The 8,174-nt window shown below is 41.9% G+C and overlaps 1 pseudogene; it reads left to right on the top strand.

The window, feature by feature from the left end:
- Positions 1 to 7,489: 7,489 nt before the first annotated feature.
- Positions 7,490 to 7,608, top strand: LOC145399381 (5S ribosomal RNA; annotated as a pseudogene).
- The last annotated feature ends 566 nt before the right edge of the window (positions 7,609 to 8,174 follow it).

Genomic DNA, 8,174 nt, shown 5'->3' with positions numbered 1-8,174 from the left:
TTCAAAAACAAACTTAGGATCAAATTTTTGTCGTAACTATGAATATTCTCTTGTAAGGACGACGAGGGAAGGGGAAAGAGAAGATATATTCCTCATGTTTCTTGTTGTTTCAGGAAAATATCGTAGTTAGGAGCAAGAAATGATTATAAGTTTGAATTGTCCCTCTCCGTTGTTTGACTGCTCACAGGAGGGCGCGTTGTCGTAGCTCTAGGAGGCTCCCTTTGCACTTCTTCGTGACTGGTTTATTCCTGCGACTAGTTAATATTCTCGTGTGTTAATGTTTTGGCACCAGGATCATCAGAACGTGAACCCAGTGGACCGCATGATGAGATTGCCTTTCTGTGCCAATCTATTTGCCTATGAGAGAGAGAGAGAGAGAGAGAGAGAGAGAGAGAGAGAGAAAGGAAGAACAAATTATAACTGGGCAGTCAAGTAGCTCGGTTATATCAGTGCTACCACGTGAAGGCATCTACAGCAAGATATAGTCTAAAAAAAATAAACACGAGATGATTAAAAATAAACAAAATAAATCGCTAACGAACAGGTGCAAAGGAGCGTTCTAGAGCTACAAGAACGCGTCCGGATTTCTACACATTTACATAACAAAAGACTAGCGTAAGGAACGTTGTTAATCTAGCATGTATATTTCTGTGTATATAAGAATTGTTTACAGTTTTTCCAGATTTCTAACAAATATATTAAGAATCTCATTAACGAAAATAAAATCTATTGGAGATTCAGTGTTTTACATATCCTTTTTTTTTTTTTTTCTAAATATTTGGGCGTATTCAGAATTTTAAAAGGGGGGACGTACATAAAAATCTAGCTCTTTTACTTGGCCCAGATTTTCGTCCGTTGTTGCTTATTTCAGATTGTGAATTCATCTGTTATCTTGTTTTTGTTTTTTCTTGGAACAGTCTTACTGGCTTCTGGCCTTTGGTTCCTTATTCTTTGCATAAAAAAATAATAATAATAAAGCGCTAGAGAAATGATGTCACGAAACCTCCAAATTAGGAAATGTCTTATGGATCTTCTCTCCCTTCATACCTCCTCACCTTCTCCCCCCAAGTCTCATTTCCCTCTTTCCCTCCCCTGTGTTTTCATTTTTTCCTCCACCTCCTCTTCTCCCTTCCTCCCCTTCCCTCCCATCCCTCCTCTCGAGATGCAGACAACCATATTCATAAATCATCTTAAGTAATATTTAAAACTAAGCATTCATGATTTTAATTTCACTCATACGGCTAGCAAACACCTTATAGCCAAACCAGAGAAAGATACAGTGAAAGATAAAACAAAACAAAATTATTCTAGACAATAATTCATCGTTGTGGTCACCTGTTCATCAAAAAAAGAAAGAAAGAAAAAAAAAAGGTTGCTTTCCTCCCCAGTCCCCCCTCAACTCTCCATTTTCTCTGTACGGAAGCTTGGGTATGCCAGACGTAGGAAGATGGCAGTAAATATCATGGTCTTTATTACTTTTAGCTATATAATGGTTTACTAGCTATTTTCGGAATGCAGGAGTTTATTTTATTGTCTATGAATGAATAGTTACCTAAAATAAAGCGATAAAAGCCATTATTTCCAGGCTGCTTCGTTCCCTTGTTTGGCTGAGTGGACCCATGGAGATAAATAGTCAGTTTTATCGGAAATATAGTGGATAAATGGCTGAGTCCGACACATAATCATAATTTTTAACATGAAATTACCTATAGGCCTCAAAAATATAGTGCTAAATTCTCTCCTTATTGCAAAATGACTCGTACTTCATCCGGCGTTGGCGCCACCTCGTTGGCGTTGCGTCACCATTGTTACGGTGACCTCGGAGAAGGGTGGTGCTGCCTCGCGTTCACTGCTCGTTACCCCTCGTTTGGTGGTGAGTTGAGGATATTCTGTATTTTTCCAGCCTTCTATGTATCCCATTCTCTCTCGGGTGTAGTTCTGTTGCTGGTTAAATACTGTTACCTTGAACGAGTGATTTATTAGTACATTTGTAGCTCTTTCCCCGTTCAGAAGAGGTGATTTATGGATTTTTCTATATATTTGCATCTTTCTACTACATCCCACTCTGACCCGGGTGTTTTTCTGTTGCTGATTAAATGGTACAGTATTATAAGCAAGATACACGTGTCTGTAAATGATGTAATGGTAAATATGTCGTTTGGCTCTACAGTATATTCATAGTTAAAACTAATTCAGACTGGGTATTTTCAGCTAAGTTGAAAATCTTCTACTGGCAACGGAATATAAGATTTTGTGGAATGAGAAGCTTTTTAGTAACTCCATAGCGATTTCCTTTGCATATTTCACCCACACATTCTCTCCCATTGGTTTTACGTCGGCTAAGTTTTTACCCGCGGGAAACTCAACAAGTCTATATCACTCCTCCTTCACCACTACAACGCCACACTACACTCCTTTCCTTCACCTCTACAACGCCACACACCACCACTATACCACACCCTTCCTTCACCACCACAACGCCACACGGGGGCATTTTTCTTTTTTTCCCCTTTACGGAAAGTTGGAATATCTGCTGTTGGAGAGCCCTAAGCGACTTTCTAATGAAATACAATACTCAGTTTCACCGAGTGTGACACCATCAGTGATGTCCACACATGTAGCATTGACAAAGGTCCTCAGTACTGGATATACTTTTTTCTATTGCCTTTACATTGGTTCTCTAGGTAATAAATAGAGGTTCACCCAGTGCAGAGGATTTACATAACATTACAGGCATTGGCGACATCATTGATGGTGTCAAACTTGGTGAAATGGAGTATAGTTGCTTAGTCTGGAGTTAACGTACTGACAGCTGATTTTAGTTTCGGCAGTAAGGAGGCTTTTTAGCCATTTATGAAACAGAGTTGCCTATTTTGAAATTTTGAGTTGGTATGACATGTCAGCTGATGCATAGTTTCACGGCAGGTCAGTGAAGATAGTCTCTTGTTATAACAGGGACAGGTTATTGAAGTGTTATGTGCAGAGTAAACAACTTAAGAATTGGAATTACGGTATCATGAAAGACATTAAATGCAGCCCTTAAGTTCATATTTTCTTCAGAAATTAGGCCACGCCCATTCACCTCCCCCCATTTTTCTGTGATTTACCTGTACAGCACGGTAATATATGCTTTCCTATGCGATATTTATCACCTGGTGTAGGTTGATGTGGAGCAGTGATGCCACTAAGAGTACATTTGTACCTATCTATCTATCTATCTATTGCCAGACGCCTCAATCCCATTTGGGGTGGCCACAAACAAATCGCCTCCAAGTCGCCCTGTCCCCCACCATTTCACTGCCCTGCTCCCAACTCACACCCCTCTCTCTCATATACCTCTCCACCCGATCCCTCCATCTCATCCTCGGCCTCCCACTCCCTCTTCCCCCCTCCACCTCACTCACATACACTCTCTTCGTCAGTCTTTCACCCTCCATTCTCTCCACATGGCCAAACCACCTCAGAGTGTTCCTCATAACGCCTCCTATCACATCCACACCACAACGCTCATTTATATCCTCATTCGTCAGCCTGTCTCTCCATGTGACTCCACAGGCTCCTCTTAAATAACTCATTTCCACTGCTCTCACTCTTGACTTGTGTCCTTCCAACAACGTCCAAGCTTCACTTCCATACGGTAGAGTTGGTATCACAATACAGTAATCACTATAATATCCGGACGCCCAATATCCGGACTACCCCAATATCCAGACATTATGATTCTGACCTTTTTTTATCCCAAATTACCCAAAAGACGCAAAAAAATCCAAAAAAAAATCGGATTTTGTTTCTGCACCTTATTGGTGTGAATAGGGTCTTAAACAGGTGCTATGCATGTCCAGTTGAGAGTTCTGTACAGTTGGTAAATCATGTCCAGTTGGAGTCCATAAATACAAGTCCATAAGGCTTGTGCCCATTATACAGACATCATCTCTGAAACCTCATGTCCGGTTAGAGTCCATAAGTTTTTTCATTCATTCATTGCCAGACGCCATGTATCCCAGACAGGGTGGCCAAGGGCTTAGAGTTAATTGTTTTACAGGGAGGGGCACTAATCCTCCACCAACCCCACTTGACGTAGGGATGCCAACAGCATCTGGCGTTCCCAAGTACAAGTCCATAATGCTGGTGGCCACTATACAGACCTCATCTCTGAAACCTCATTTTGTGTTTCCTTTGCATTTATTTCACTCTTTTATGTCCCTTATTGGTGTGAATAGGGTCTTATTTAGGTGCTATGCATGTCCAGTAGGGAGGTATGTAGGTGTTTTTCTGATTCAGGGTAGGTTAGGGTCCATAAGTATAAGTCCATAGGCTGGGGACCAATATCCGGACAAAACCACTATCCAGACATGCCTTTGGCCCTATCACAACGGATACTGGAGGGATACTGTACTGTCTTGTAGTAACTTTTTCACTTCCATGCTCACTTCCCTGTTTCTTATCACTGCTGTCAAAGAACCAGCAACCTTTCTTCCCAGCTGTACCCTTTCAAGCACTTCACCCTCCAAACTTCCATCCTTACTCATCACACTACCCAAGTACTTAAACGTACTCACATTTTCCAATTCCTCACCATCCAACCTCGCTGTACATTCACTGACTTCACCTCTCTCAAAGACCATCACTTTACTCTTCCCTACATTCACCTTTAGATTCCGTTTCTTACACACTCTCCCAAACTCATCCACCAAGCCTTGCAGCTCCCCTTCGTCTTCACTCAACAACACAGTATCATCTGCAAACAACAGTACAAGGAGTTTCCAAACACTATCCTCTCTCACCAGGGCCACTCCAACATCCACTACCCTACCTTGTACCTCTTTTATTACCCCATCCATGTACAGATTGAACAACCATGGAGACATGACACATCCCTGTTTCAACCCAACCTTCAAAGTGAAAAATTCACTTAGTTCACCATCCACACGCACTGCAGCCTTCGCACCATCGTACATACTCTTCACAGCATTCAACAACTTCCCATCTACTCCATATATTCTTAATACTTTCCACAATCCTTGTCTATCCACCCTGTCATATGCTTTCTCCAAATCCATGAAAGCCGCATACAACTTCTTTCCCTTCTCTAGAAACTTTTCCACTAAAGATCTAAGAATGACTATCTGATCTACACAACCTCTACCCTTCCTAAAGCCTCCCTGTTCTTCGCCAACTAATTTCTCTGTTCTTTCTCTAACTCTGTCAATAAGTATCCTACCATACACTTATCCTATTATACTAAGAAGACAAATGCCCCTATGATTACCACACACTTCTTTTTCCCCTTTTCCTTTGTACAAGGGAATAATTATACCTGACTTCCAATCCTCTGTGACTCTACCTTCCTCCCAGGCCAACCTGCACATCTTCCACATCCATTCTACTACCGTACTGTCTCTCCCCCATGCTTCAGCATTTCACCACACACTCCATCAATTCCTGGGGCTTTCCCCGATTTAACTTTCTTCATTGCTTCCACAACTTCTATCTTACTGATTTCTTCCTGTCTTCTCACCTCCCTGCTCCTCCCAGCCATTCCCCAGCCACTTATACTCGCATTACTTCCATCCTCTATGTTCAACAATTCCTTAAAGTGTTCTCTCCATCTGCTCACTTCTCTCCCTTCTCCACTAGTAATCTACCATTTTTATCTTTCACTCCCCTGCTAACTTCACTTCCACCCTGTCTTACTCTTTTCACCTCTTTCCAGAACATTTTCGTACAGTCCCTCCACTTTACACTCAAATTTCTTCCAAATTCCTCATCCACTCTCTTCTTACTCTCTCTTACTAATCTTTTCACCTCTCTCTTTCTTTCTACATATAACTCTCTCTTCCACCTCTCAACTTCTTCCACGCACCTAGTTCTCATCCATTCATTGTATGCTTTCTTCTTTTGTGCCACAGCCTGTCTCACCTCTTCATTCCACCACGCTGTTCCTTGCACCCCCCTTCGTCTTCTCTTCCTTCCACACACTACATCACATGCTGCACATATTTCTTCTGTGAATATCCTGCACACACCTTCCACATCCCCCATCTGCTTCAATTCATATTTGCCCAATCGTTCCTCCACTTCTCTCTTATACTCTGCCTTTTTCTCATCCTCTTGTAACCTTTCCACTCTCCTTGCAACTACTCCTTCCTCTCGTCCTTCCCTTCTTCTATTGCTCCATCTTATTTCGATCTTGATTCTGGCCACCACCAAGTAGTGGTCAGAAAGTCCACTCCCCCAACCTCTATAAGCTCTTGCATCCATTACACATCTTCGCATCCACACACACATAATCAATCATTGCCTTCCTTTCATTCAGTTCACCACCCACCCTTCTCATCACTCACCATGTATACCTGTGGATCATTTTATGCCTGAAGAGGGTATTGGCTATCACCAACCCCCTCCCAGCACAAATGTCCACTAATGCACTGCCATTCTCATCTATCTCAGCAGGCACACCCCACTCACCAACTATTCCATCCACCTTCACATTCCCAACTTTACCATTCATATCACCGATCAAAAACACTCTGTCATTCCTTCCAAACTTTTCCATGCACACTTCCACATTTGTCCAGAACTCTTCTCTCACTCTGCTTGCACAATCTTGCGTTGGCGCATACACTCACACAATCTCCCACATTTGTATTCCAACTTTCAATCTTACCCACACAATCCTTGACCCAACTGATCCATACTGTCTTATGTTCCTCCATCTTTTACTCACAACTATACATACTCCTTCCTTTGCCCTCTCATTCTCACCTACTCCTGCACATATACCCCATCCATACTCCCATTCTCTCACACTCTCACCTTTCTATTTAATTTCAGTTACTCCACATACATCCACTTTCGCACCCTCAAGCACCTGGACAATCTCTCTCTCTTTCACCTCATCATTTGCACCTCTTACATTCCATGTTGCGATTACCATGTCCTTTGTCCGGTCCTTGGTTGTCATCTTTTGGTCAGTCCTTGTCCGAGGCTTCTTGTTCGTCTTTTTAGTTAGTTGTTTTCCGGGGAGGGGCACTAACCCTCCGCCAACCGTTTTAGTCGCCTTTTACGACAAGCAGGGATACTGGGGGAGTATTCTTGAAAAAAAACCCTACCCACAGGGGTACAAGTACATGAAAACCTTACTTAAGTCCAAGTACGGTACTGTACTTGAACCCAACCCTGATTTTAAGTACATGTAATTTTTTTTTGATGTGTGAAATAATGTGCCTTGATTTAAAGGAATTTTGAAGGTCATGTTTATAACATTTTATTGATAAGAGCGTGTTTACGCTTAATTTGGTGAAAAATGAACAGTAATTAATCTTAAAATACCATTAAACGGCTGGTGAATGCGCTGACTGATATGATTACCCAAAAATCCAAAATTACCCCCAAATTTTCTGATTTGGTACATTTTTATGAAAACTGGTACAATATTGGTATGTTTCGAAATTTGGCTGTGGCAACACTGACGTGGAGAGGGGGGAGTAGAAATGATTAGAACACGTTGAGTACACCGCTTCCCGTCTGATCAGCGAAGTTAAGCAACGTTGGGTCTGGTTAGTACTTGGATGGGTGACCGCCTGGGAACACCAGATGCTGTTGGCATCCCTATGTGTCAAGTGGGGTTGGTGGAGGATTAGTGCCCCTCCCTGTAAAACAATTAACTCTAAGCCCTTGGCCACCCCGTCTGGGATACATGGCGTCTGGCAATGAATGAAAAAAAAAAACTAGAGAGAAAGAGTACAAGGATGATGTGTTGCGAGGTCTGTATCTGTATTCTTCAAAGTCATGCTGCTGTATGTGATGTCAGGCAGTGTAGAAGATATGCCATTAGAGTCTTTAAACCACAACATTTTTTAGATTAATGTGTAATACATGCAAAATGAATATCTTTGAGAAATACAGACTCACTTAAGCTTCAGTTAAGCCCTGTAGAAATAGATTTATGTGCATTTTTTTTTTTATTTGAGTAATACACAGTGCAAAAAGAATTCCTGTTCAATGCTTCACCCCATAAGGTGTGTAGAGCCAGGGCCTAGACTACCTGATAGACATTCACATACCCTTGGATTTAAACCCTTATTGGCCACATCAGACTGGAGCACCTACCCACTAGACCACCAGGCACCCATGTATTGTCTGCTTGATATGGTTACCACCCAGCATATTAA

This window comes from Coenobita brevimanus, chromosome 48 (genome assembly GCF_032717465.1).
Source record: "Coenobita brevimanus isolate Jiangsu-jjx chromosome 48, ASM3271746v2, whole genome shotgun sequence".
Lineage (NCBI taxonomy): Eukaryota > Metazoa > Arthropoda > Malacostraca > Decapoda > Coenobitidae > Coenobita > Coenobita brevimanus.
This window is presented reverse-complemented; position numbering and strand designations above follow the sequence as displayed.